General features: G+C 32.3%; 1 long non-coding RNA gene across 1 annotated transcript; it reads left to right on the top strand.

The window, feature by feature from the left end:
- The first annotated feature begins 4,032 nt into the window (after nucleotides 1–4,032).
- LOC143075586 (uncharacterized) lies at nucleotides 4,033–6,954 on the top strand. Its single transcript, XR_012978357.1, has 2 exons — nucleotides 4,033–4,161; nucleotides 5,279–6,954. It is a non-coding gene; the product is annotated as an uncharacterized LOC143075586 (long non-coding RNA).
- The last annotated feature ends 662 nt before the right edge of the window (nucleotides 6,955–7,616 follow it).

The raw sequence follows: 7,616 nt of genomic DNA, 5'->3' as shown, positions 1-7,616 counted from the left end.
AATCAAACAAATCATTGTTGGGTTGCTGCCACTTAATTGGTAATTTTAAGGAAATTTTGCAGTTTTTGGTCATTATCTTGAATATTATTATAGATAAAGATAATCTTTAAACAGCAAAAATGATCAGCAAAGTAAGATCTACAAATAAGTTAATATGACCAAAATTGTCAATTGACCCCTTAAGGGGTTATTGTCCTTTAATGACAATTTTTCACAATTTGTTCATCATATTTGCTAACTTTAAAAAATCTTCTCATCTAAAACTACTAAACCAAATTCAACCAAACTTCAACTGAATGATCAGTAGGGTGTATAAAATAAAGTTTGTGCTTTATTTTTTATTTCGTCAAAAAACATGACCGTCATGGCTAAAAATAGAACACAGGGTAAAATGCAGTTTTTGGCTTATATCTCAAAAACTCCAGCATTTAGAGCAAATAAGACAAGAAGTTAAAGTATTTATTAGGTCAAGGTCTACCTGTCCTGAAATTTTCAGCCGAATTGGGTAACTGGTTTTTCAGGTATAATGCCCCTGAATTGATGATTTTAAAGAAATTTTGCAGTTTTTGGTTATTATCTTGAATATTATTATAGATACAGATAAACTGTTAATAGCAAAAATGTTAAGCAAAGTAAGATCTACAAATAATTCAATTTGACCAAAATTGTCAATTGACCCCTTAAGGAGTTATTGCCCTTTAAAGACTTTTTTCACAATTTGTTCATCATGTTGACTTACTTTAAAAAATCTTCTCCTTTGAAACTGCTGTATCAATTTCAGCCAAACTTAGGCTAAATGAGTTACAGAGTATCTAGTATAAATTTTATATTTTATTTCCTTGTATGTCAGAAACATAGCTCCTATGACTAAAATAGAACATAGGAGAAAATGATTTTTTTTTTGCTTTTGAAGAAAATAGGACGATTCAAAGAACATTTAAATAAATTGAAAAACCAAAATAATCATTGATGAGAGATTTAACCAAAAAAATTAAGGTGAGCGATTCAGGCTCTTGAGAGCCTCTTGTTTATTTCAGAAGGTGTGTCCCTAACACAATGACTACTACGAAACGAAGTCATTAAAACTTGCTAATAAACAGTTTTATAAAGTCAATGTAATTTTTTGTTTGCAAGAGATATAAACATTAGGGTCTTACAAAAGAAGTGATGCTTTTATAACGGGAATGAAATTGTTGGTAAGAAAAATTGAGCACATCAAATGGACCAGAGTGATACCGTATTTTTGTAAATGTCCACTACGAAATGGGTCAAATCTCCTTCAGTAACTGGTTTTAAAATTATGAAAAAAAATATCAGTGTACAGCTTAATAATGCTTTGATGAATACAGTCAGTCTTGTTACTATTGCAATATAGGGGTTGTGAGAAAAAAATAAAGCATGTGAATATGTCCCCTACGAAACAAGTTTGGGAGAAAAACGTTTCGTAGTGGACACTACCACTACCATGAAGTCTTTTTTTACTCTTTTTTCAATTATATTCGTGCAAAGCAAATAACAAAGGTTAGTTTCATGTAATTTTTATTATGTTTTTATTAACATAGAATAGGGTTGATGTCAACTACGAAACTTTTTGTCCACTACGAAACGGTTTTGTCAACTACGAAACGCATCAAAATGTCCACTACGTAACATGAGTTGTACCTTCATATGTGAAGTACTGTAATCTTTATCGATAAAAATGGTTCTCCAATTCAGAAAAAGTGAGATTGTTCTAGTATATAAAGTAAACAAACTGGAATGTCTATATAGGAAACATTTAAAATTGCAAAAATATGTGTGTTTAGAAGCAGTTTCGTTTTTGTCCCCTACGAAACAGTACACAAATTATGAAAATAATATCATTTTAAAGAGTATTTAAGATTGCACTTTTTGTTTACCAACAGGTCTATAATAGAGGTATTCAAAATAACTCTTCAAAATAAATTTTAGACTAGTTGATTTTCCATTTTTTTTAGGTCTAAAAGGAACGCTTTTATTGAAAAACGCCCATATAACATGATAAAACCGTCTTGTTATTTGTATTTCTTTTTTTTTTTGGTCTTTTCTGCATTTCTTGGTCCGTTTCTCTGTATCCATATAGTCTATGCTCATTATTGTCTGCTTATAAAACCTCATCCGTTCCCACTTGGAAGAGTCAAAAGAGACAAAAAGGCAAATTAACATTCGTATTGATCAACTGGGACATGTCTATAATTTTCTTGAAAAGGGTCATCGATCCATTCTTCAAACAATTACATATTGCATAATTAATGGACTATATTGTAAATTGACAAATAACTGCTTCATTGTTTACAAGAACACACTGTTAAAATCAGTGTTGTTGATTTTTTGATGGGTTTTCAATGAAAGTTTAGTATTCCATTTTGTTCAACTCGCTAACTTGTCATGTAGTTGCATGGTTCAAATCAATGATTGTGTGTGGGGAAAATCTGTACACATTCCTAATTTGCTGAAATCGTCTGCAGCTTGCACAAACTGTTTGGCCTTGACATTATCGAAGTTAACCAAGTTAAAAAGAACACCCGTAAAGCAATATTTCATATGTATACAAATTGTTATTGGTACTTGAGTGGTCCATTATCAACGTCGAAATCAACATCAACATCCAATTATTGCCAAAATGTTATACACAACGTATTTCTTCTTAATTTGTGTCTCTTTTATATATATAAATATATAATACACATATAACAGTATTATGAGAAAAAAGGAAAATAACAAAATTACCGAACTCTGAGAAAAATTCAAAACGGAAAGTTCCCAATCAAATGGCAAAATCAAATGTTAAAACACATCAAACGAATTGACAACAACTGTCATATTCCTGACTTGTATTCCTGACTATATGGCCCGCCTAATAATTATAAACTGTTTGATTAAAATGCATGAATTCTTATATATCGTTATAAATATAATGGGATTTGATGCGACTGTCCACCATTTTCTACATTTGAGAATGCCTGTACCAAGTCAGGAACCTTTCATTTTAAGAACCACATTGTTCTCTTTCACTATGATAATTGACATGTCGAAATATTGTTTATATTCATCGTACCCCATCAAAACCCTTCATATACAAAATGTATATACTGAGGAAAATTGAATATGTAAGATCTATATACAACGAACTATCCATGCACTGTTTAATCATTTACCATAGGACATGCTTTATTTTTTGGAAAAAAAAGGAGGTACGGTCTTTTTATTTTTGTACATCAGTTTATGTTGCATAAATCACATATTCTGTTACCGAAGTTTTTTTCTAATTTTGTAACTAAATTTAAGAAATATCTTAAACATTGTTTAAATATCTCTAACAATGCTACATTCTGTAACTGTTTCAAATGCCGAATTTTGTTAAAATGATAGCAGTATATTTTTTTTAACGAAAAACTTCTAAACTTTCGATTTTACACTACAATGTATTTGGTTTAGTATTAATAATTTTCAGTATATTTTTTGTGGTCAATTAACCAGGCATATTTGGAAAATATCTGCTAAATTAGTATCCTATTAAGGCGGAAAATCTTACACTATCTGTTATCTATTTAGAATAAGTAAATGTGCATTGATCTGTCTTTTTATATCGAAATAATACTACATTTATGTTATCCAGTTATCAACCATGTTAAGGGAGCTACCATTTGATTTTTATGGGGGGGGGGGGGGGGGGGGGGGGGCTAGGATGAAATTTGAAAAAAAAATAGGCAGGACAGGAGTTTTGAGTAAAAATAAAAGGCAGGATGAGACACTTGCAAAAAAAAAAAGTCAGGACGACAATTTAGGTAAAAAAAAGTCAGGATAAAATAAAAAAAAAAAGGCAGGACTGAACAGAGTGAAAAATAAAAAGGCAGGACAGAGATTACAGCTAAAAAAAAATGCAGGACAAAATTTTTCATCCTAGCCCCCCCCCCCCCCCATAAAAATCAAATGGTAGCTCCCTAACTGAAGTCGATAGGCAAATTAAATAACAAGGTTACTGTTACGTCACTGCGTCACCTTTGATTATTGATAAAAAGGTGCGCGCATGCTTGCCAGGAACTATCTTAAAGTTTCTAACTTCCTACCTCTTATTTTTAACAAAATATTGCAAGAATCAAACTATTTATTTCAGACTGTCATGGACCGAATCTGACACAGGTATGTTATTAGTGTAACATGTGTAACAGATGTAATAATGTAGAATACAAAATAGTAGGCATGTAAACAAAGTCAAATGTATTAATTTTACTTCCGCTTGCACGTGATGCCACCCCTATTTTTAATATCGAAATGACACCACTCAATCTGGTTTGTTTGAAAAATGTTATCGACCCTTCACTTAATTATATACGTATATATGTATGGATACTTTTATATGTAGTAAATTAAATGAATAAAAAATAGCTATAGTACATATTTTACAATGAGGTTATAAATAATCTGCTAAAGTCAATGAGGGACTGGATGGGATTCATTCATTTCTTTATTCTTATATGTTTGTCTTTATTCTTATTTATTTTGCCCATTACTTGAAATTTCAGATCCCCATTCACGCCATTATTCTCTATTCTTTTGATTCTTTTCATTTTGTTTTCTCGTAGCTTGTTTCTGTCCCTTTTCTCTAATATTTTTTATTTTTTTTGGACAATTTATTCAGCACTTTTTGCCCATTATTCTCTGTTAATTAGTTGAACATTCTACTTTACAGAAGATCTCAACATTATTCCAAAGTATCACAATGGATAAAGATTACACCAACTTGACACACTTAATTTATAACATATTCAGCTTAAAACAATTAAAGTCGAAAGAAATAGTAGAAGAAAAAACGCTAACCGTTATACGTTTACATTGATATACATGGTAGCTTTATTGATAACTCATTTTTGCAATAACTGACTGTGTTGGCCGCACTGATTTGTGAGAGAAATGTAATTCAGATGTCATTTTAAATAATATTGATCTTGGTGATGGAGGAGAAATGCTCTCTCGCTTCTGGAGTAAATACTACATTTAATCCTGGTATCTATGCTGAGTTTCTTTAGTAAGATCAGAGATTGACAATACATTGATGAAAAGGGTCTTAGTTTTATTTTAAATACAGCACATGGACCTTGTTTTGTAGGTAAAGGTAGCATCTTTTGTTAGCTTGCTGGCTAGCTGAGCCGTGTAATCATTTGTAGGCAAAGTTATATCCGGCTCTAGACTTAAGTCCTGTTTTTCTTTTATCGAATTGTAATTTAAACTCAAGTTATAATTCTTATAATTTTTTCAGTATTTCTGCAGATGGCATCAGACGACCAACTTTTCTGCGACCCATGTTCGAGAGGTGATACTGTGTCATCAGGATACAGCCGATGTTCTGACTGTGAAGAAATATTATGTGCCCCGTGCGACAAAGCTCACAGAATAAGTAAACTGACACTGTCACACTACATTACTAACATACAAGACCTATCACGTATTCCAAAAGAACCAAACATTCAATTACGTTTCTGTGATAATCATCCGGAAAAAAAATTGACTTTTATTGTGTATTTCATGATGCCGTTTGCTGCCAGACATGCATTCTTGAAAGTCATCGGGCATGTGAGCAGATATCATTAATTGATGACGTGTGTGATGGAATTAAATCGTCGGCTTTAGTTGAAGATGTATCGAAAGCAGTGTCTTCTTTATTAAGAACGTATGATTCCGTAATAGAAAATCGTAAAACTAATAAAGAATTCATATACTCGCAAGAAACAATAATTAAAGAATCAATTGTAAAGTTAAAACAATGTTTACTGGAACATGTTGATACACTTGAACAATCTCTTCTCGCTGATTTGACGAAACTAAAAGAGGAAACCGTAAAACAACTTGATGTGGAGATAACCGAGTCCAAATTGATGAGTGAAAATTGGCAAAAAACGAAGCTAGAATTTGATTTCAATGTAAAGCACGGTTCGAATAGCCAGTTGTTTCGTCTAGTGGAAAAATTGAAAAATCAAATATCAGAAGAAGAGAGGAAACTGCAAGATAAGCTTGCAAACACTTTAAATGTCGGTGTCAAATACGTTGTCCGAGAAGACTCGTCCAACATTATTTCGGCTCTTGCTGCCATTAGTTTAGAAAACGAGTCTTGTAGCATCGAACATGAGTCTCAAATGCAAAAGAATGCCCAGTTTGTACCTTCCATGTTATCACTCACACTAGATACCAGCATTGATTTATCATCGCATGGAATCAGCTCAATCTCGGGAATAGAAGTGACGAGTGATAATAAACTACTTTTATGCAGCTACATTGCCAAAGAAATACTTCAGTATAATGACGATGGTACACTTTTAAAGAAAAAGGCCTTAAATACCAATCCATATCAAATAAAAATTATGCCTAACGATACACAAGCCGCAGTAACGATGCCCTTTAAGAGTGGTATTTTGATAATTGATTCTTCAAGTTTAGCATCTATTCGAGAAATCGATACGGAAAAACAGTATTTTGCTATACTAACCTTCAATAACTCCTTTGTTGTCGGCGGAGATGTTTTGGACATGATAACAATGGATGGTAAAGTAAATCGGACTATTGAAATGCCCAAAGATAGCTCCATTCGTTGTATAGTTAAAAGGCGAGACGACACACTTCTTTACACGAACTACTTTAAGCTATATTGCATTCGGTTATTTGATGGTTCAAGTGTGTTTGAATACACGGCAACAGAAGAAGCACGTGGAATAGTTGAAGATAGATACGGATGTATATATGTTGCAGATAAAACAAGTAAGAGAATACTGCGACTTGCTCCAGATGGTTCACTCATTGACACTATTGAAAATGGTAATGAAGAAGGTATTGGTTCTCCGCTTGCTCTGCGATTTAGTCCAGATTATAGTAAACTGTATGTTGGATTAAACGAAAATAAGATGGTATTGGTTTACAAATGCAAATAAAGAAATAGTTTAATATCTGATTAAAACAATTTATCCTGCAATCAGCACAATTGTACAAATAAAGTCTCCTGTTAAACGCTTCCATGTTGAGTAAGCGGGGATATGGATATTTCTTTCTGGGGAACAGTTCATTTCGAGATCATATTCGTAGTCCACGTTTCAAATATGTCGATTTTATTGAAAATTAAGAGGCAATGATTTGGATTTAAACAAATAATACTCAAGTATATCGGGTGTAAATGGCAGGCTAAAAGAATATATGTAAATTATCGGAAAATATAAAATGTATTTGTAATCGCTATGAAACAGGAGAAATTTAAAGCTCAGCGAGCCTCGCTTTCATACTGTTTCGAAAGTGCATACAAATGAATTTCATATTTCCTACAATGTACTTGAGTATTAGAAAGAAATAGTAGAAGAAAAAACGCTAACCGTTATACGTTTACATTGATATACATGGTAGCTTTATTGATAACTCATTTTTGCAATAACTGACTGTGTTGGCCGCACTGATTTGTGAGAGAAATGTAATTCAGATGTCATTTTAAATAATATTGATCTTGGTGATGGAGGAGAAATGCTCTCTCGCTTCTGGAGTAAATACTAAATTTAATCCTGGTATCTATGCTGAGTTTCTTTAGTAAGATCAGAGATTGACAATACATTGATGAAAAG

This window comes from Mytilus galloprovincialis, chromosome 5 (assembly GCF_965363235.1).
Source record: "Mytilus galloprovincialis chromosome 5, xbMytGall1.hap1.1, whole genome shotgun sequence".
NCBI lineage: Eukaryota > Metazoa > Mollusca > Bivalvia > Mytilida > Mytilidae > Mytilus > Mytilus galloprovincialis.
This window is presented reverse-complemented; position numbering and strand designations above follow the sequence as displayed.